Source organism: Zalophus californianus, chromosome 1 (assembly GCF_009762305.2).
Source record: "Zalophus californianus isolate mZalCal1 chromosome 1, mZalCal1.pri.v2, whole genome shotgun sequence".
NCBI classification, from domain to species: domain Eukaryota; kingdom Metazoa; phylum Chordata; class Mammalia; order Carnivora; family Otariidae; genus Zalophus; species Zalophus californianus.
The window spans coordinates 214,642,918-214,666,061 of NC_045595.1; the positions used below are offsets into that span (position 1 = coordinate 214,642,918).

A 23,144-nucleotide genomic window follows, 5' to 3' on the forward strand; every position below is an offset into this window, starting at 1 on the left:
AAAGGCAGCCTTTTGGACCCTCGTGGTCTGCGACATAGGCTCAGGCTCAGGTGTCATCACTGCTGGTGGCCGCACACTTGGTTTCTGGATGGACTCCTACCCAGGTCTTGCATTATTTGCAGAACAGAGGCCACCTTCATCGAGATTGCAAACTACACAAATTTCTGGTCAGCTAACAAATGGCTGACAGTTTCTGTAACAGGAACCTCTAGTGACCCTAAATATCTGTTACTGACCGTTATATACATAATTCACTTTTGATTACCCATTAACATAGGAGAAACCATAGACAATAGATTTAGGAAGGGGACTAAGCAGTGCCAGTGCCAGCTGGTGTTCTCAGTTGTTCACTGTGACCGTCATCAGGCCAGCTCACAGTTTGTAGTTTCGCTCCAGAAGTCCGGATCCAGCACACTTAATTTACAGCAGCTGAGGGACTCTTATTGCCAGCCAAGCTGCACCCGATTCTGTTGGTTTCTGCACCACGGCCTGTGATTGACTCATTACCCTAGTTCTCGCTTTGTGGCCCCAGAAAGATAAGCTCCTTATTGGTGCCTTTCCCCATGGTGGTGTTGGCCCCAGGGACTCATAGACATATATACACTCTTGTGACCATTTGGGGGCTTTCTGCCCCAGAAAAAGCATATGGTTTGCATTGAAACTTCAGGCTAGCTATTTCTTTTTGCCTCATTTTCTCCATTCTTGCTAAAGATGGCACTTTATTTAGCTTAAAATATAAAAACGATTTGTACTTTAAGGTCTTATTTTCTCAGTTAACTCTTTCTAGTTCTAATATGCAAAATGTTGTAATTCTAAGGTTTAAGTATTCAAAAATAATCCTCTGTTTTGACTTTATTGTAAAGAAGCAATAGAATTGCAAAGGAAGAAAGCACCAGTATTATCCATTTATTCATGGAAGAGTCAATTCCATTATGGTCAGAGATTCCCCACCAATTGTTCTAAACAGGTCCCCACCTCCACTCCAGACCCTCAAGAAACCCTCCCTGATTCTGTCTACTTGAAAGGCCATGCCCTTGAATGAGCTCAGTGACCTGAAGGAACCTGCATGCCAAGCAGGTGTCAGAAATAGAACAGGTGTGCTAGTAATACTACCAAAGACCCAAGTACCCTGATAGAACTCCAGAGCATAAGGTACGAGTTCTTAATAGCAGAGAATCAGTAAAATGAGAAAAAGGTGGTATCAGGACTATGTTTAACTCCTAACAGTACCTTGGTGTCCCGTGGCCTTTTGACGTCTAGGGAGAGGCCAGCGATTTCCTCTGAGGGAGTCTCACCCATGGTGGGGCTACTCTCTAAGTGGTTAGGGTCCCCTGACCATCCTGACAGCCAAGCAAGGACTGGGCTGGACCTCCGGACTCTTGGTCTAGAAGGCGATGTGGGTCCTGGCTGGACGTGGCTTTCCCTCTAGGTTCTCCCTGGAATCATATACACAGCCAGGAAACACATAGAAGAAACTATGCCAGCTACCCAAATTAATCAACCAAGATTTTTATTCACAAACATGAATGAACAACCATTATCATTTGAGGAAAATAAATAGCACAGAAGTGAATGATCTATATGATAAAATAGAACAACTAAGAGAAAATAAACCTAATTCAGGGAACAGAAGAGAATATAAATAACAAACCTTACCAGTATACGTAGAGTATTTTGTCAATGTGGAAAGCAAATATCAGTTTGAAGGTCTAGAAAGCATTCATTCAACAAACACCAGTTAGGTATATAATAGGCACTGTTCTGGATGTTGGGATGAGTAGTGAGCAGAACAAAACTCTCCCTTGTAGAGTAATTCTTGTGAGGGGAGAGGAAGGTATATCAAATATATCTCTGACAACTCAGAGCCGAAAAGTATAAAATGTGAAGAGTTAGGAGATGTAGAAAGTTAATCTGATGTCTATCTGGTAGCATTTCAGAAATAGGAAACAGAGGAAGAGATGATAGAAGAAAATTTTGGGGTACTGAAGAAAACCATGAGTACTGCAATGGAAAGAATGCACTGGGTAGTGAGCAGAATTTTTTAAACAAATCCATTCCTAGCACATCCTTATGAATTTCAGAACAGCAAAGGTGTAAAGAGAAGATGCTGAAAGCTTCTAAATTAACTACAATAAGTTATCAGATTTATGTAACACTTCTCAGGGACACTGGAAGCCAGAGCTGAAGAGAAAATGGTTTTTGTAGAATTTCTTATTTAACCAAATATTAAGCATTAGGACAAAGTGATAATTTTCAGGTGTTCAAGGATTCAGAGGGTTTCTTTCCAATATATATTTTTTTTGAGGAAAAATAGTGAGGCTACTGTAACAAAATGAAAAAGACATCTAAGAAAGAGAAAAATATGGAATCCAAGAAAAATACTTTGTAAATCCAAGAATACAATGAAAAAGATAACTTACCAGCAAGACTAAAATGTAACAATTCCAAGTTAAAATAGAGAATCATATCAGAGAGCTCTAAAAAGAATGGTTTTCAGAAAAAAATGAATGCATTTTAACAAATAGCCTGAGAAACTAAATGGTCTTATGATAATGTGAAAGTAAATGTTTCTTTGTGAACAATTAAAAAAAAAAAAAAGGAATATGGAAACTCCAGGAAACACAAAAAGCTATTTGGGAAAGGAAGGGTAAACTAATGTACTGTGATGGCTAATATTATGTGTCAAATCGAGTGGCCACCGGCACCCAAATTAGACATTATTTCCGTCTGTGAGGGTTTTGCAGAACGAGATTAGCATTTGAATCAGGAGACTCAGTAAAGCAAATTGCCCTCCCCAGTGTGGGTGGGCATCTTTTAACCTGTTGAGGAACACAGAGTGGAGAACAAAAAGGGGAGGAACAAGGAATTTACCTCTTTTTTCCTGCCTCACTGATTAAGCCGGGACACCCGACCCCACCTTCTACAGTTGGACTAGGATTTACCCCAGCTGCCCTGGTTGTCAGGCCTTTGGACTCAGGCTGAACAGCACTGCCAGCTTTTCACCTAATACTAGGTATGGTTTTGAGGAACTGGTGTGAGATAGGACAGAGAATCCACTTGAAGCTGATGCTAGAAATGGTCTCCTTCAAGTAGCTTGGACTTAATAACAGGATTAACACTGTCCTCTCAAGTCTGTCACACCACTCAGCTCTGCAGTGCATCACACGGTCACGGTCATAGGTAATTAAATCCAGACTCATTAACTGTACAGGTTGCTTTCTCTTACTGCAGACCCTAAAACTTAAAGCCAGCTATAAAGAGCTGAAATTAAGACCAAAAGTCCTCAGCCACTTGGAGGTTAGACTCTCTTCAGCAAGTATTCTTAAACTGGACTCCTAGAATACACATATCAAAAATGATGGGATAGAGCCACAGTTGCACTTGGCAGAATCATGCATGGCCCTGAATGAATGAATCAAAAACAATGAGCTAAGCATTTGATTCAGAATTGAGAAGGAAAACTGCAGTAGAGCTAAATAAGAAGCTGACTACAGGAAGAAGGAAGAAAATCAGAGACAGAAAGCACGAGGGAGGGACGGAACACGGAATAAGATTATAGGCCATCAACAAAACTAAAACGTGTTGATTTGAAAGAACAATGAAAGAGATCTACTACCATCGGGTAAAAACATAATGTCAGATAAAACAAAATTAACGGTAGGAATTGGTGTATCTGTGGATACAGAGGCAGGCATCAGAATTTTAAGAGAATTCTTTATTCAGCTCTAATACTGATAAATTTGAAAATCTCAACAACAACAAAAGGACAAGCAAGATGTAAATTGCCAAAATTCACCCCAACAGAAATACAAAAATCTGGCAAAGGAAATTTCCAGCAAAGACATTGAAAATATTATCAACAAATTACCTTCCAACAAGTTCGCAGATTTTAAATCAGTCTGCCAAAGAACATAATTCCGCCTCTTATGTAAACGTTCCAGGTCATAGGAAAGAGCAGTTGACCTAATTCCAAAACTGGACAGAGAGGCACAAATAAAAAGAAAACCGCAGACAGCATCACCTATGACTAAAAATGCAAAACTCCTAAATGAAGTCCTAGAAAATCAAGTTTAACAATATACCCAGAAATCTGAGTATAGCTTAGTTTTGTAGCTATTAGTAATGCACATCTGTGAACAGACTGTAAGAGAGGATCAAGGATCAGTGCAGAAGTCAGCATACAGAACGTGCGCGCATGCTCTCAAGCATGCTGAGGTGTGCGTTTGCCAGAAGGACAAGGATTAAAATGGCGATTCTCATCTGAGAAGGAAGAACTCTTCGGGGGGTGGGGTGGGATTTAAGAATCTCTAGAGAGTCTTCAAGAGTTACTGGTGAAGGGTGTTTGTTTCTGTTTTTGTTTAGAGACACCAGCCAGGGCCACCCACCCACAAAACCTACCCTAAGTCAGGATCTCAGAGGTGGGATGCAAGTGTGCTTCTTGCTTAAAGCTTCGTAGTCGGGAAGCTTCCATCTGCTTGAGAGCCCCCAGAACTATTACAGTGTCTCTCTCTGTGTGTCGTCCTACCTGTAATTTCTTCTGAGCTTTGTGTGAATTTTTGGAATTTCCCACAATGAGCAAGTGTTACTTTTTAATGAGAACAATATTTTTTCTTTTTAAATTACCTTGCAGTGTTTTTCCAGAGTTTCATTGAGGTATAATTGGCATAAACTGCATATTTAAAAAATACAGTTTGGTAAGTTTTGAGCTCCGTTTACGTGCGCACAGCTCTCACCACAGGGAGGGTAATGAGCCTGCCCACCGCCCTCCCCGTTTCCTGGTGCCCTTGGTAATCCCAGCTCCCCCCCCCGCCCCCCCCCCCCCCGAAGCCCTTCCCCTATCCCACCCTCAGGCAACCACTGATACGCGCTCTGCCGCTATGGGTTTCTAGGATTTTACAAAAATCATAAGATATGTACTTTTTTGTCTAGCTTATTTCATTCAGCGTAACTATTTTGAGATTCATCCGTGTTTGTTGAGTTTATCAGTAGGTCATTCCTTTTCATGGCTAAGTAGTAATGGGTTGTGTGGATAAACCACAACTTGTGTGTCCGTCCAACTGTTGATGGCGCTTGGGTTGTTTCCAGTCTTTTACTGCTACAAAGGAAGCTGCTGAGAACATTCATGTACAAGCCTTTGTATGGACATTCCCTTCTATTTCTCTTAGGTAAATACCTAGGGGTATAAAGGGTGGGTCTTAAGACAGGCGCAGGTTGTATTTTTCAGAACCCTGTCACACCTTTCCAAGGCGGTTTGCCCCTTTACACCCCCACTGGTGCTGCGTGAGGCGCCCGTTCCCCCTCATCCTTGCCAGCACTGAGTACGGAGCCATGCTAAGCTTTCTGACAGGTGTGTAGGGTGTTTCCTTGTGGTTTTAATTTGCATTTCCCCGATGACCAAGGAAGTTGAGCATCTTTTCATGTGCTATTTTGTTATCTGTATGTCTTCTTCAATAAACTGTTCAAAACTTTTCTCATTTCTTAGCAAGTTGTTTAATTTCTTACTGAGTTTGAGAGTTACTTATGTATTCTGGTTATAAGATCTTTATCAGATACATGATTTGAAAATGTTTTTCTTTCCATTCTCTTAACCTTATGTCTTTCAGAGACCAAATAATTCTAGTTTTGATAAAATCATATTTACCAACTTTTCTGTTAAGTCACGGTTTTGATGTTATATCTAAAAAATGTTTGCCTAAGTCAGTGTCACAAAGATTTTCTCCTGTGTTGTATTCTTAAAAAATTTACAGTTCCAGTGTTTAAATTTTGCACTATATTCCATTTTGAGCTAATTTTTGTGTAGGATGTGTGGTATGAATTGAAGTTCTTTTTTTTTTTTTAACATATAACTTATCCAATTGACCCAGCACCATCTATTGAAAAATTCATCCTTTCTCCACTGAGTTCTTTTGCACCTTTATTAAAAATCAGTTTGCATGTATACGTGGAGGTCTGTTTCTGGATGCTAGTGTCTTCCGTTGATCTTTTTGTCAGTCCTTTTTTTTTTTTTCTTTTTAATCAGAGAGAGAGAGAGAGTGAGCACAAACAGGGGGAATGGCAGGCAGCGGGAGAAGCAGGCTCCCCGCTGAGCAAGGAGCCCGATGTGGGAGTCGATCTCGGGACCTTAGGATCATGACCTGAGCTGAAGGCAGCCAGGATCCACTACTGTCTTTTTTAAAAAATTTTATTCTATTTTATTTCAGTTCAATTAATTAAGATATAGTATATTATTAGTTTCAGAGGTAGAGGTCAGTGATTCATCAGTTGTGTATAACACCCAGTGCTCACTACAGCACGTGCCCTCCTTCATGCCCATCACCCAGTTACCCCATCCCCCCACCCACCTCCCCTCCAGCGACCCTCAGTTTGTTTCCTAGAGGTAACAGGTTTGTCTTATGGTTTGTCTCCCTCTTTGATTTCATCTTATTTTAATTTTCCCCTTCCTTCCCCTATGATTCTGTTTTGTTTCTTAAATTCCACATATGTGTGAAATATATGGTATTTGTCTTTCTCTGACTGACTTACTTGCTTAGCGTAATACCTTCTAGTTCATCCACGTCCTTGCAAATGGCAAAATTTATTTATTTTTTGATGGCTAAGTAGTATTCCATTGTATATATGGACCACATCTTCTTTATCCATTCATCTGTCGATGGACATCTTGGCTCTTTCCACAGTTTGGCTATTGTGGACATTGCTGCCATAAACATCGGGGTGCACGTACCCCTTCGGATCCCTACATTTGTATCTTTGGGGTAAATACCCAGTAGTGCAATTGCTGGATCGTAGTGTAGGTCTATTTTTAACTTTTTGAGGAACCTCCATGCTGTTTGTCTTGATGCCAGTATCACACTGTCATGATTACTGGTCTTATAAGTTTTGAAATCAGGTGGAATTAGTCCTCCAACTTTGTACTTCTTTCTCAAAGTTGTTTTGGCTACATACGTCCTTTTTGCATTTCACAGCAATTTTAAAGATTTTATTTGAGAGAGCGAGAGAGAGCATGAGTGAGGTGAGGAGCAGAGGGAGAGGAACAAGCAGACTCTGCTTGGTGCTGAGCACGGAGCCCGACACGGGGCTTGATACCCTGAGACCATGACCTGAGCTGAAATCAAGAGTCGAATGCTAACTGACTGTGCCCCCCCAGGCGCCCCCAGAGCAATTTTATAATCAGTGTATCAACTTCTACATAAAACCCTGTTTGGGTGTTGACTAAGTTTGCATGGAATATGTCGATCGATTTGGGGGAGAACTGACGTCTTAAGGACTTTGAACCTCCCGGGGGACGAGCACAGACACCTGCCCACTTCTTCAGGCTCTCATTTTTCTCAGCCGTGCTCTGCACTTTACAGTGAGCATATCTTACACATCTTTTGTCAGGTTTATCTTTAAGTGTTTTGTATTTTTGATGCTGCTTTAAATGTTATATTTCTGTTTCAGTCTCCAGGTGTTCCTCGCGGATATAGAGAGATATTAGTTCTAATAGCTTTTATAAATTTCGTTGAATTTTCTTTATAGATGGTCCAGTTGTTTATGTTTTAGTTCTTCCATATAGTCCAGATGCCTTTGATTTCTTCCTTCCCCCACAGCACCCAGACGGGCCCTCCAGTAGAATGTGGAGCACAAGGGCACAAGGGCTGAGCACACACATCCTTGTCTCAGGTGCAGTCGCGGGGAGAGCAGTCAGTCTTTCACCACTAAGTGTGGCTAGCTGTGGGGTGTCACAGATGCCTCTCTCAGTTTAAGGGACCTTCTATTTCTAGTTTGCTAAGGAGTCTTTAATCAGCAATGAATGTTGGATTTTGTCAGACATTTTTTTCTACTCTCAATAGAGCTTGATAATTTGGTTCTTTTTTTAGTTTGTTAACATGGAATATGGTGACATTGATTGAGTTCTTTAAATATTAAACCAACCTTGTGTTCCTGGGACAAACCTTGTATAGTCATTATGTATTATTCTTTTTAAATGTCGTTGGATTTGATAAAGCTAATATTTTGCTTAGAACGTTTGTACCTGTGATACACTGGCCTATAGTGATATTGGTCTGTAGTTGTCTGAGTATCTTTGTCAGGTTTTGGCATCAAGGTAATACTGGCCTCATAAAGTGAGTGGAGAACCATTTCCTTCTCTTCAGTTTTCTGGAAGAATTGGTTTAGATTTGATACCAATTTTTTCTTAAACATTAGTAGAACTCACCAGTGAAGACATCTGGGCCTGAGGTTTTCTCTATGAGAAACTATCTACATGTTCATGATCTATAACAGAATAGATACAGGCTATTTGTGTTACCTGGATTTTTTTTTTCCTTTAAATTTTTTATTGTTATGGTAATCACCATACATTACATCATTGGTTTTGGATGTAGTGTTCCATGATTCATTGTTTGTGCATAACACCCAGTGCTCCATGCAGAACGTGCCCTCCTCAATACCCATCACCAGGCTAACCCATCCCCCCACCCCGCTCCCCTCTAGAACCTTCAGTTTCTTTCTCAGAGTCCATCGTCTCTCATGGTTCGCCTTCCCCTCTGATTTACTCCCCTTCATTTTTCCCTCCTGCTATCTTTTTCTTCTTCTTCTTCTTCTTTTTTTTCTTAACATATATTGCATTATTTGTTTCAGAAGTACAGATCTGTGATTCAACAGTCTTGCACAATTCACAGCGCTCACCATAGCACGTACCCTCCCCAATGTCTATCACCCAGCCACCCCATCCCTCCCACCCCCCACCACTCCAGCAACCCTCAGTTTGTTTCCTGAGATTAAGAATTCCTCATATCAGTGAGGTCATAGGATACATGTCTTTCTCTGATTGACTTATTTCACTCAGCATAATGCCCTCCAGTTCCATCCACATTGTTGCAAATGGCAAGATCTCATTCTTTTTGATGGCTGCATAATATTCCATTGTGTATATATACCACATCTTTTTTTGTTGTTGTTGTTCAAAAAAGAGTCACCGTTCAAAATTTATTTGGTATTTTAGTTGGTATGACACTTAGTTGGCTGCATTGTCTTTTTACGTTATATGGCCATGTACACTATATTCTGACATACATGGTACACAAAGTAAGATCCTTTAGGACAGTTATGCACAATACACGCAATATTGAATTTATACATTGGATCCCAGAACGTGACTGACTGGAAAAGATGAACTAGGCATGTTGGGTGTTGGAGGAAGGAACCCGAAGTGACAGAACACACGGTAAACACACATCTGGTGTGCAGAGCAACGGCAGCTCTGGCAGTGGAGCCTCTGAGACGGTGGGGCTAACTTACGTTAACCAATTTAGGGCTACAAAGACAGGTATCATCCAGTACCAGGATACAGCTGCAGGGTTTGGTGAACCATTCCTATTTGGAGCTTTAGGAAACTGATGTTTTTTCTTAGGCCATTTTAATATTACTTGAGTAACAGATCAGATAATAAGGACAATATACACAACCTCCTACTAAAATCCTGCTATAGTCTAGACAGTGAAGTGGTACATTAGAAAACTTTAAAACTGCGGCTCCTTTTGGATCCCCCAAAGTGTATCTGCACTCTTCTTCAAACGGGCCTCCTCCTCAGAAGTCAGAGTCACCTTCACAACATCTGAAATTCCATTCTGTCCCAAGATGCAAGGGACACTAAGGAAGACATCATCTTTAATTCCATAGAGACCCTTAATCATGGTGGAAATTGGATGCACCCGCCTAAGATTCTTCATTATACTTTCGGCCAGATCTGCCACAGACAGTCTAATGGCCCAGGAGGTGTAGCATTTCAGTTTGATCACCTCATAGGCACTGTCAACCACCTGTTTGTGAACCTCTTTCCACTGTTCCTTATCGGCATCAGTGCCTAAGTCAGGGTGCAGATTCTTCAGAGAGACACCAGCAACGTTCACTCCACTCCATACAGGCACACTGGAGTCTCCATGCTCCCCAAGGACCCAGCCGTGACAGCTTAATGGGTGAACTTCCCAGTCTTTCCCCCATTAGGTAACGGAACCGGGCTGAATCCAGATTGCAACCACTTCCAATAACACGGTTTTTGGGAAAGCCACTTATCTTCCAAGCCACACAGGTCAAGATGTCCACTGGATTGGAAACGACAAGCAACTTGCAGTTTGGGCTATATTTTACGATATTAGGAATGATGAACTTAAAGATGTTCACGTTACGCTGGACCAAACTAAGACGGCTTTCTCCCTCTTGCTGACGTGCCCCAGCTGTGATAATAACCAGCTTGGAGTTTGCAGTCACATTATAATCTTTGCCAGAGACAATTTTTGGTGTTCTAAGGAAAAGGCTGCCGTGCTGGAGATCCATCATCTCTCCCTTCGGTTTGTCTTCCATGACATCAACAAGAGCAAGTTCATCTGCCAATTCCTTCATTAAGATACTGATGGCACAAACCATGCCAACAGCACCAACCCCAACAACTGTGATCTTATTCTGGGGGGTATGTTCTTCCTTAAGAAGATCCTGAATCAGCTGATCTTTGAGAGTTGCCATTTTGGACTTAGAACCAAAAGGAATCGGGAGTGCACGTCGGGCGGGCGGGCATCAGCGGCGCGTGAGGTTGAATCCGGACTCGGCGGCAGCGGCTCTGACTATACCACGTCCTCTTTATCCATTCATCTGTCGATGGACATCTTGGCTCTTTCCACAGTTTCGCTATTGTGGACATTGCTGCTATAAACATCGGGGTGCACGTACCCCTTCGGATCCCAAATTGGTATCTTTGGGGTAAATACCCAGTAGTGCAATTGCTGGATCGTATGGTAGCTCTATTTTCAACTGTTTGAGGAACCTCCATACTGTTTTCCAGAGTGGTCGCACCAGCTTGCATTCCCACCAACGGTGTAGGAGGGTTCCCCTTTCTCCGCAGCCCCGCCAACATCTGTCGTTTCCTGACTTGTTAATTCTAGCCATTCTGACTGGTGTGAGGTGGTATCTCATTGAGGTTTTGATTTGGATTTCCCTGATGCCGAGCGATGTGGAGCACTTTTTCGTGTGTCTGTTGGCCATTTGGATGTCTTCTTTGGAAAAATGTCTGTTCATGTCTTCTGCCCATTTCTTGATTGATTATTTGTTCTTTGGGTGTTGAGTTTGATAAGTTCTTTATAGATTTTGGATACTAGCCCTTTATCTGATCTGTCATTTGCAAATATCTTCTCCCATTCTGTCGGTTGTCTTTTGGTTTTGTGGACTGTTTCTTTTGCTGTGCAAAAGCTTTTTATCTTGATGAAATCGCAATAGTTCATTTTTGCCCTTGCTTCCCTTGCCTTTGGCGATGTTTCTAGGAAGAAGTTGCTGTGGCTGAGGTCGAAGAGGTTGCTGCCTGTGTTCTCCTTTAGGATTTTGATGGACTCCTGTCTCACGTAGGTCTTTCAACCATTTGGGGTCTCTTTTTGTGTGTGGTGTAACGAAATGGTCCAGTTTCATTCTTCTGCATGTCGCTGTCCAATTTTCCCAACACCATTTGTTGAAGAGACTGTCTTTTTTCCATTGGACATTCTTTCCTGCTTTGTCAAAAGATTAGTTGACCATAGAGTTGAGGGTCCATTTCTGGGCTCTCTGTTCTGTTTCATTGATCTGTGTGTCTGTTTTTGTGCCAGTACCATACTGTCTTGATGATGACAGCTTTGTAATAGAGCTGGAAGTCCGGAATTGTGATGCCGCCAGCTTTGATTTCCTTTTTCAACATTCCTCTGGCTATTCGGGGTCTCCTCTGGTTCCATACACATTTTAGGATTATTTGTTCCATTTCTTTGAAAAAAGTGGATGGTGTTTTGATGGGAATTGCACTGAATGTGTAGATTGCTCTAGGTAGCATTGACATCTTCACAATGTTTGTTCTTCCAATCCATGAGCATGGAACGTTTTTCCATTTCTTTGTGTCTTCCTCAATTTCTTTCATGAGTATTTTATAGTTTTCTGAGTACAGATCCTTTGCTTCTTTGGTTAGAATTATTCCTAGGTATCTTATGGTTTTGGGTGCAATTGTAAATGGGATCGACTCCTTAATTTGTCTCTCTTCTATCTTGTTGTTGGTGTATAGGAATGCCACTGATTTCTGTGCATTGATTCTATATCCTGCCACTTTACTGAATTCCTTTATGAGTTCTAGCAGTTTTGGGGTGGAGTCTTTTGGGTTTTCCACATAAAATATATCATCTACAAAGAGTGAGAGTTTGACTTTCTCTCTGCCGATTTGGATGCCTTTGATTTCTTTTTGTTGTCTGATTGCTGTGGCTAGGACTTCTAATACTATGTTGAATAGCAGTGGTGATAGTGGACATCCCTGCCGCGTTCCTGACCTTAGGGGGAAAGCTCTCAGCTTTTCCCCATTGAGAATGATATTCACTGTAGGTTTTTCATAGATGGCTTTTATGATATTGAGGTATGTACTCTCTATCCCTATACTCTGAAGAGTTTTGATCAAGAAAGGATGCTGTACTTTGTCAAATGCTTTTTCTGCATCTATTGAGAGGATCCTATGATTCTTGTTTTTTCTTTTGTTAATATATTGTATCACGTTGATTGATTTGCGGATGTTGAACCAGCCTTGCAGCCCAGGGATAAATCCCACTTGGTCGTGGTGAATAATCCTTTTAATGTACTGTTGGATCCTATTGGCTAGTATTTTGGTGAGAATTTTTGCATCCATGTTCATCAAGGATATTGGTCTGTAATTCTCCTTTTTGATGGTGTCTTTGTCTGGTTTGGGGATCAAGGTAATGGTGGCCTCATAAAATGAGTTTGGAAGTTTTCCTTCCATTTCTATTTTTTGGAACAGTTTCAGGAGAATAGGTATTAATTATTCTTTAAATGTTTGATAGAATTCCCCTGGGAAGCCATCTGGCCCCCTGGGCTTTTGTTTGTTGGGAGATTTTTGATGACTGCTTCAATTTCCTTAATGGTTATAGGTCTGTTCAGATTTTCTATTTCTTCCTGGTTCAATTTTGGTAGTTGATACATCTCTAGGAATACATCCATTTCTTCCAGGTTATCTAATTTGCTCGCATACAGTTGCTCATAATATGTTCTTATAATTGTTTGTATTTCTTTGGTGTTGGTTGTGATCTCTCCTCTTTCATTCATGATTTTGTTGATTTGGGTCATTTCTCTTTTCTTTTTGATCAGTCTGGCCAGGGGTTTATCAATCTTGTTAATTCTTTCAAAGAACCAGCTCCTAGTTTCACTGATCTGTTCTACGGGGTTTTTTGGTTTCTATTTCATTGATTTCTGCTCTGATCTTTACTGTTTCTCTTCTGCTGGGTTTAGGCTTCATTTGCTGTTTTTTCTCTAGCTCCTTTAGGTGTAGGGTTAGGTTGTGTATTTGAGACCTTTCTTGTTTCCTGAGAAAGGCTTGTATTGCTATATACTTTCCTCTCAGGACTGCCTTTGCTGCATCCCAAAGATTTTGAACAGTTGTGTTTTCATTTTCATTGGTTTCCAAGAATTTTTTAAATTCTTAATTTCCTCGTTGACCCATTCATTCTTTAGTAGGATGCTCTTTAGCCTCCATGTATTTGAGTTCTTTCCGACTTTCCTCTTGTGATTGAGTTGTAGTTTCAAAGCACTGTGGTCTGAAAATATGCAGGGAATAATCGCAATCTTTTGGTACCGGTTGAGACCTGATTTGTGAGCTAGGATGTGATCTGTTCTGGAGAATGTTCCATGGGCACTAGAGAAGAATGTGTATTCCATTGCTTTGGGATGGAATGTTCTGAATATGTCTGTGAAGTCCATTTGGTCCAGTGTTTCATTTAAAGTCTTTATTTCCTTGTTGATGTTTTGCTTAGATGATCTGTCCATTTCAGTCAAGGGGGAGTGTTAAAGTCCCCCACTATTATTGTATTGTTGTCAATGTGTTTCTTTGCTTTTGTTATTAATTGCCTTATATAATTGGCTGCTCCCATGTTAGGGGCATAGATATTTACAATTGTTAGATCTTCTTGTTGGATAGACCCTTTAAGTAGGATATAGTCTCCTTCTTCATCTCTTATTACAGTCTTTGCTTTAAAATCTAATTTGTGTGATATAAGGATTGCCACCCCAGCTGTCTTTTGGTGTCCATTAGCATGGTAAATGGTTTTCCACCCCCTCACTTTCAATGTGGGGGTGTCTTTGGGTCTAAAATGAGTCTCTTGCAGACAGCATATCGATGGGTCTTGTTTTTTAATCCAGTCTGATAGCCTGTGTCTTTTGATTGGGGCATTTAGCCCATTTACATTCAGGGTAACTATTGAAAGATATGAATTTAGTGCCACTGTATTGCCTGTAAGGTGACTGTTACTGTATATTGTCTGTGTTCTTTTCTGATCTATTCTGCTTTGAGGCTCTCTCTTTGCTTAGAGGACCCCTTTCAGTATTTCTTGGAGGACTGGTTTTGTGTTTGCAAATTCCTTTACTTTTTGTTTGTCCTGGAAGCTTCTTATCTCTCCTTCTATTTTCAATGACAGCCTAGCTGGATATAGTATTCTTGGCTGCATATTTTTCTCATTTAGTGCTCTGAAGATATCATGCCAGTCCTTTCTGGCCTGCCAGGTCTCTGTGGATAGGTCTGTTGCCAATCTAATGTTTCTACCATTATAGGTTACATATCTCTTCTCCCGAGCTGATTTCAAGATTTTCTCTTTGTCTCTGAGACTCGTAAGTTTTACTATTACATGTCGGGGTGTTGACCTATATTTATTGATTTTGAGAGGGGTTCTCTGTGCCTCCTGGATTTTGATGCCTGTTTCTTTCCCCACATTAGGGAAGTTCTCTGCTATAATTTGCTCCAATATACCTTCTGCCCCTCTCTCTCTTTCTTCTTCCTCTGGGATCCCAATTATTCCAATGTTGTTTCGTCTTATCATATCTCTTATCTCTCGAATTCTGCCCTCGTGATCCAGTAGTTGTTTATGTCTCTTTTTCTCAGCTTCTTTATTTTCCATCATTTGGTCTTCTATATCGCTAATTCTCTCTTCTGCCTCATTTATCCTAGCAGTTAGTGCCCCCATTTTTTTTTTAAGTTACATACTGTATGATTCTTTTTTTTTTTTAAGATTTTATTTATTTATTTGACAGACAGTGAGAGCAGGAACACAAGCAGGGGGAGTGGGAGAGGGAGAAGCAGGCTCCCCACAGAGCTCCCCATCAGACAGCCTGATGTGGGACTCGATCCCAGGACCCTGGGATCATGACCTGAGCCGAAGGCAGACGCTTAAGGTCTGAGCCACCAAGGCGCCCAGTGCCCCCATTTTTGATTGCACCTCATTAATAGCCTTTTTGATTTCAACTTGGTTAGATTTTAGTTCTTTTATTTCTCCAGGAAGGGTTTCTCTAATAACTTCCATGCTTTTTTCAAGCCCAGCTAGTATCTTTAAAATCATGATTCTGAAATCTAGGTCCGACATCGTACTAATGTCCGTATTGAGTAGGTCCCTGGCAGACGGTACTACCTCTTGTTCTTTTTGTTGAGGTGATTTTTTTCGTCTTGTCATTTTGTCCAGAGGAGAATAGATGAATGAGAGAACAAAATGCTAACAGGTTAACAATGTCCCCAGCAAATATACTCTAAACAAATCAGAAAAGACCTGAAACCAGGGGAAAAGAAAGGGAAAGAAAGAGAAAAAAAGAAAAAGAAAAAGAGAAAAACAAACAAAAACAACAAAACAAAAACCAGAATATCATCAAATATGATCAGGCTGGTGCATAGATCCGTGCCGCACACTAGATTTTGGGTGTATTTTGGTCTGTTAGAAGAAAGTGCCTCCTAAAATTTTAAGGAAAGAAAGACTTATATATGTACAAAATAAGGGTTGATACAATGAAGGGATGGAATATGATTATAAAGATTAAAATTATAAAAAATTTTAAAAAAGGAATTGATAAGGTGCTTGAAAAAAGAAAGAAGAGGATTAAAAAAAAAGAAAGAAAAAAAAGGGGAGAGAATGTGATCAGGCAGGAGACTAGAACAAGGCCATACACTAGAGATTTAGGGTATATTTTGATCTGTTAGAAGAAACTGTATCTCAAAATTTTAGAGAGAGAACAACTTGTATATATATGCCAAAAATAAGGGTAACTACTATAAAGGGATAGAATATGCCTCTAAAAATGAAAAATAAAAAAATTTTTTTTAAAAAGGGATTGATAAGATGTTGGTTGAAAAAGGGAAAAAGAAAAATTCAAAAAGGAAAAGTTAAAAAAAATTAACTTTGAAAGACTAATGAATCATGGTAAAAAAGCCATGAATTCTGTGTAGTCCCCTAGCGCTGGAGTTCTCCTGTTCTCATTGATCGGTAAACTTGGTCTTGGCTTGCTGGCTGTTCGTGCTGATCTTCTGGGGGAGGGGCCTGTTGCCCTGGTTCCCAAATGTGTTTGCTGGAGGCAGAATTGCCCAGCCGTTGCCGGGTCCGGGCTAAGCAAGCTGCTCGGGTTTGCTCTTGGGAGCTTTTGTTCCTTGTAAGCTCTCCGTACAGCTTTGGAGGACGAGAGTGAAAATGGCGGCCTCCCAATCTCCACCCGGAGGAGCTGAGAACTCGGGGTCCCTCTCCTCAGTGCGCCCCCAGAGAAAAGCAGTCACTCCCGTGTCCCCGGTCTCCGGCCGCACTCCGCGCTCACCCGGCCTGTGACCGAGCGTTTCTATCTCTGGCACCCGACCCCGTGTGGAGTCTCCAAACCCAGCAGATCCCTGCGGTGCGCTCCCTCGCTGCTCCTCCCGGGGGAGGAAGGGGAGTCTCCCCGGCTCTGCCGCTTGTTGGGTCCCTGCTGGAGGAGCAGTGGCCCGACTGGGCCGCGGATCACAGTTTATGGCCACCCCGAGCTGAGAACCCGTGCCTCGGCTCCGTCTCTGCAGCCGGCTTCCCCGCTCCGATCCCTGGGAGCTCTGCCGCACTCAGGCACCCCCGGTCTTTCTGTGACCCCCGAGGGTCCTGAGACCACACTGTCCCGCGAGAGTTCCACCCCCCGCTTAGCCACTGGAGCGACGTCCCTCAGTGGAGCCAACTTCTAAAAGTTCCGATTTTGTGCTCCGCTGCTCTAGCACTTGCCAGAAGCGCCGACGGAGGCCCCCTCCCCCACCGTCTGTCCTCCCAAATATCGCTTTGGATTCACTTCGCACGTCCTGCTTTCCAGAAAGTGGTAGCTTTTCTGTTCAGAGTTGTTGCTATTCTTTTCTTCGATCTCCTGTTGAGTTCGTAGGTGTTCAGAATGGTTTGATCCCTATTCAGCTGAATTCCTGAGACCAGATGAAATCCAGGTCTCCTACTCCTCCGCCATCTTGCTCCGCCTCTCTCCTACCTGGTTTTTGTTTTTTTTTTTTTTGAGTGAACTTCCGTAATTCATGTCTCTCAGGAACATTTGTCTGTTTCACCTGAGCTGTCAGATTTATTGGCTTGAAAGTGTTCATGACATTCCTTTATTATCCTTGTGACATCTGAGCGTCTCTAGTGATGCCAGGCCTTTCATTCCTGATACTGATGCTCTGTGTCTTCTCATTCCTCATCCGTCTACCTAGAGGTCTGTCAGTTTTATGGATTTTTCTCTAGAGAACCAACTTTTGGTTTTGTGGGTTTTTGGGTTTGTTTCCCCCACCCCAGTTTTCTGGCTTTTTTAAAAAAATAATTTCTGCTCTGATATTATTTTTGTCTGCTTACTTTGTTTCATTTGCTCTTCTTTTTTTAGTTTTTAGGGTACTAGCTGATGCCATTGTTTTGAGACCTTTCTTTATTGCTTTCACAGCATTGCACAAATTTTGACTTGTTGTGTTATCACTTTCACTCCTTTCAAAATACTTTGTTCCATGTGCTACTTAAAAGCCTGCTATTCAGTTTCAAAATATTAGGGGATTTTGCAGAGATGATTCTGTTGTTAATTTTAATTTAGTTTCATTTTCTAACTTGAATCCTTTAAATTTATGTTTGTTTTACAGACCAGGATATGGTGTTTCTCAGCGTTCCATAAAAACTTGAAAAGAATGTATCCCTGCTACTTGTTGGGTAGAATGGTCTGTGAGTTGGTTGATTGTGTTGTGCGTGTCTTTTATGTCTTTACTTATCTTCTGCTTAGTTTATCAGTTTTTGAGAGAAGAATATTGAAAATCTCTTGACTGTAATTGTGCTTTTGTCTATTTCTCCTTCCAATTTTTTTTTTAGTTTTTACTTCATGTATTTTGTAGTTCTGTAATTAGGATTGTGGGTTTCTTTCAATAACTTGGCCTCCTTTGTCATTATAAAATGATCTTTTTTATCTCTGTTACTATTCTTCATTCTGAAATCTGTTTTGTCTCGCATTAGTGGATCCTCTCTTCCTTTCTTTTGATTAATGCTAGCATAGTGTATCTTTTCCATCCTTTTATTTTAAATTGTTTTACATTATTTTATATTTAAAGTATGTTTCTTGTAGTCAGCATATTTGGACCTACTTTTTCCGCCCCCCCCCAACTGACAATCTCTGCCTTTTCATTAGGGTGCTTAGGACATTTACATTTATTGTGATATTGATGTGGTGAGGTTTAAATCTGTCATCTTGGTCCTTATTTTTTATTTTTTCTATATTATCTTTGTTCCCCCCTTTCTCTTTTTCTTTCTTTGCGTTAATTATGTCTTATGATTCCATTTTAATTCCTTCTTGATTTTTAGCTATAACTTCTTATTAATTTAGTGGTTGTTTTAGGGTTTTATAGTATACATGCTTAACTTATCACAGTCTGCCCTCAAGAAGCGATATTATACCACTTATGTATAGTATAAGAATCTTCCATTTCTTCTCTCCTGGCCTTTGGGATATGTTGTGGTACATTTAACATTTGCATATGGTAAAAATCCCATATTGTACTATTACTTTTGTTTCAACAGTCAGTTAGCTTTCTTTTGAATTAAGCTTTTTATTTTAATTCCAGTACAGTTGAATGTGATATATTGACAGCCAATTAGCTTTTAAAGAGATTGGCCACTTTGTGGCGCCTGAGTGGCTCAGGCATTAGGCGTCTGCCTTCGGCTCAGGTCATGATCCCAGGTCCTGGGATCGAGCCCCGTGTCGGGCTCCCAAGCGGGGAGCTTACTTCTCCCTCTCCCTCTCCTTCTGTGTGTGCTCTCCCTCTCTAGCTCTCATGCTTTCTCAAATAAATAAATAAAATCATTAAAAAAAAAAGAGAGAGATTTGCCACTTCTGGTGCTCTTCATTCCTGTAAGTAGCTCCTCATTTCTGTCTGTTACCATGTCCTTCTGCCTGAAGGACTTCCTTTTACATTCTTTGTGGTTCAAGTCTTCTGGTGATGAATTCTTTCAGCTTCGGTATGTCTGGAAAAGCCTTTAGTTTGCATTCCTTTTTAAAACATATATTTCTGGGGCGCCTGGGTGGCTCAGTCGTTAAGCGTCTGCTTTCTGTCTCTCTCTGTCAAATAAATAAATAAAATCTTAAAAAAAATAAAAAATAAATAAAACATATATTTCTGGGCAAATACGGTTTTGCTGAAATGGCAGTGTTTTCTTCTTTTAGCACTTTGAAGATGTTGCCCCCTGTTGTACCGTGTGCACTATTTGCAGTAAGAAATCTGCCATCTCATCTTTGTTCTTCCGTATGTGGTTCTTCTCCTCTGCTGGGCTTGACGTTTTCTCTTTATATTGGCATGGAGCAGTTTGTCGGGATGTGCTTTGGTGTAGTTTTCTGCACATTTCTCATGCTTGGGCTTCATTGAAGTTCTTAGATCTGTGCGTTTATTGATCTCATAAAAATCTGTTGAGTTTTTATTTGTGTTTTCTGTACCCCCTTCTCTCTCCCCTCTGTCAGGAACCCAGTCACATGCGTGTCAGGCTGATGGCTTTGTCTGACAACTCACTGATTTGCTGGGTTTTCTTTTTTTTTTTTCCAGTCTCTTTCCTGTGTGTCTCATTTGAATCGTTTCTGTTAATTGTGTCTTTAAGTTCACTGATCTTCTATTCTAGACCTTTCTGTGCCGTGGTTGATGCCATCAAGTGTGTATGTAAACTCTTCACATCTCTATGTGAGCATTGGGCATGTTCTCTGACCCTTTCAGGTGGTTCTTGCCCAGTCTCAAGCAGTGTGTGTGCTCTGATCAGCCCTCCGCTGATGCTCAGGGGACCCTCTGCAGCTCTTTTGCCTCTGCACACCATCCTATGGACTCTGGCCACCTTAGTTTCCCGAGCTCTCAGTTCAGGGAGTCTGCAGGCTGTGCCTGGGTTCCTTCTCTCCACGCTGCTGCCTGGACGCCCCCAGGACGGCTGCCTGGGGCACTCGTGGTACTCACCTCATATGTCTCCTGTCTCTCAGAAACCACTGCCCTTCCTTGCTTGATATCCAGGCACTTAAAGGCTAGTGTTTGATGTATTTTGTCTGGTTTACTACTATTTTAGTTAAGGAGGGAGGGTACATCCAGTGGCTGTTACTCCATCTCACCCAGAAACAAAATCTGAACTTATTTTTAAAATCACAGAATGCCCATTCTTAAACGCTTGTCCCCTGTGTGTCACCCTCCAAAACAGATGCTTTTGCAATCTGGACCTGATTGTGCACCTGTCATCCAAGCCAGCTGGTTGTTCAGGATTGGTTGTGGTTGGAAGTTGGGATGACAGCCCCACGTCTTGGTCTGTGTTCCCTAGACAGCAGAGACTGAGGAGAGAATTTAAGGTGCTTTATTTGGCAAGCGTGAACTCAGAGCAGCAGAATAGATGAGAAGGAAAGTCTGACAGGAAAGGTGGCTTTGACTGCAGGAGAAACTACCACATGTCTGTACCCACAGAGGACTGCTCCCCACTGCGAGCCCTGACTGGGGGCCTGTGGGCTGTGTGACACACCAGAACACTGGTGTCCACCGTCCGTCACTCCGCCTGCTGGAGGGGTGGGGGGCCGAGGGGCTTGTGTATGGAGAGCCACAGCCACTTGATGGAGGGGGTGTGACCAGGGTGTCGGGTTGAGCCCTGCCGCTGACCCGTCCCGGGAGGAGTGGCCACAGACATCTCATTGTCTGTTTCGGCAAGATCAGCATTAAATGAAGATTTAAAACCTTTAAAAAATATGTGATGGGGGCGCCTGGGTGGCTCAGTTGGTTAAGCGACTGCCTTCGGCTCAGGTCATGGTCCTGGAGTCCCGGGATTGAGTCCCGCATCGGGCTCCCTGCTCGGCAGGGAGTCTGCTTCTCCCTCTGACCCTCTTCGCTTTTGTGCTCTCTGTCTCTCATTCTCTCCTTCTCAAATAAATAAATAAAATCTTTAAAAAAAAAATGTGATGGCCCTGTCTTCCTGATTCTTTTTGTGTTGGGAAATGGAGCTGTAGGTGGGCCATGTGTCACTCCCGATGCCCTCGAGCCATAGTTCCCCTTAACCTGGTCAGCTCTGGCCTCTCTGGTGGACTTAACTAGATCTTCTTGTTGTGCTTTGCTTATTGACAGGACAGTTTTATCAAAATTTAACCAAAAGCCGTGAGTGATATCCCACCCAGATCCTTTAAAATTGTGTTTTATCTCAACAAATGGAAGAAGAAACATGTGCCATATGTATCAGGGGCTACCTGAGCAGCGCGGGCCACGTGATGGCGCCAGTGGCCCGTGCAGCCGCATGGTTCATGAGCGCGTTCCGCAGTGTGAGTCGTCACTATGCTAAACTTCAGGGGCGGTCCCAGCCAATGGGATTTCTTTTTAGGAAGGCAATTTCGTTGAATTGGTTTGTAACTTCAGTTTGATTTTCCTGTGTTTTTTTAATTCTATTTTATTTTATTTGAGAGAGAGAGAGCATGAGAGGGGGAGGGTCAGAGGGAGAAGCAGACTCCCCGCTGAGCAGGGAGCCAGATGCGGGACTCGATCCAGGGACCCCAGGATCATGACCTGAGCCGAAGGCAGTCGCTTAACCAACTGAGCCACCCAGGTGCCCCTGATTTTCCTGTGTTTTAAGTGGCTTCTTGAACTATGTGGTGAGTTAGCTAATTGGTTAATTATTCCCTGCTTATCACCAGACATCTAGTGCTGTTTGTTTTATGGTTCATATAACATTTATACGTGATTAAATAGAAAACATTTCTAGCCAACTTGACCTGGTTTGCCTGGTATTTTCAGTGCTTCCGTGTGACATTGTATATACATCCCCAGCTGTTGCCTAGTGTGTATCCATCAGAAATATGTCCATGTGTCACCAAACCTGTGCTCAGGAATGCTCACACACACACTCTTCAGAATAGCCAGGTGCTAGAAAACACAACAAAGCCTCTAGTGGCACGTCCCCCAGCGGGGTCCCCTGCGGCAAGAAGTTTGGGCAGGGCGCAGCTCTGTGCGTGATGCGTGTGACTCTCACACACGTGACCTCGAGTGAAGGGTGAAGGCACATGGGAGTCCGTTGTGTAAATAGCCCCACGGATGTAAGGCTCAAAGCAGGCAACCCTGGTCAGCATGGTGGGGCCGGTGCCATGATGACCCACGTGGGGCAGGGGTGGCCATGGATGTGGGCGGGCTCCCAAACCGGTAGGCTGTGGTTGGTGACCAGCTGCTGGGACACTGGTGATGGGTGTGCTCACTTCGTGAAACTCCTGAGGCTGTGCCCTCATGCTTTGTGATGTGTCAGTGAAAAGGTCTATGTGAAGTAGAATAATTCACTGCTCATGTGTTGGAATGAAAGAGTGATCAGCAGAATCCTGACTTCTTCCCCAGAGTGAGGGGTCTTGCTGGGGGCCGGCAGGTACCGAGGACAGCCCCTGGGGCATCGCAGGGACTGCAGAGGAGCTCCCAGGGAGTGTGGGGGGCACGAAGCAGCACCAGTGAGTGGCTGGCCCTGCAGTGAGGAGCAGAGATGCCTGCAGGCATCGGGTGGACACAGTGGGAAGGCAGACGATGAGTCTGGAGCCTGAAGCAGAGGGCCGGGGCCGTCCTGAGTGCGGCCACAAGTGGGTGCTTGGCCTCTGGCCCCAAGTGCCCTCTGCGGGATGGGAGCTCTGTCCGCTCACAAGGGCAGGGACTTAACAAAGGAAAACACCTTCTTTTCCCTTTAAATAAATATCCCAGACATGGGTGACATATAAATATGAATTTTCACCCTACTTTGAGGTGGGTGGCTGCTTTGCCTGAAGAACTGGGGTCTCCTCCATGATGGAGCTTCCTATTAGATCTTCCGCACTCTGAACCAGCCTGCTGGCCCACCTGTCAGTCTTGGCTTTCT

At 42.5% G+C, this 23,144-nt stretch overlaps 1 protein-coding gene and 1 pseudogene across 12 annotated transcripts in view; one reads left to right on the forward strand and one right to left on the reverse strand.

Annotated features, from left to right (window-relative positions):
• ADARB1 (adenosine deaminase RNA specific B1) overlaps nucleotides 1–23,144 on the forward strand; it is a 150,023-nt gene that overhangs the window by 121,012 nt on the left and 5,867 nt on the right. The window lies entirely within an intron of this gene.
• Nucleotides 9,443–10,500, reverse strand: LOC118357129 (annotated as a pseudogene).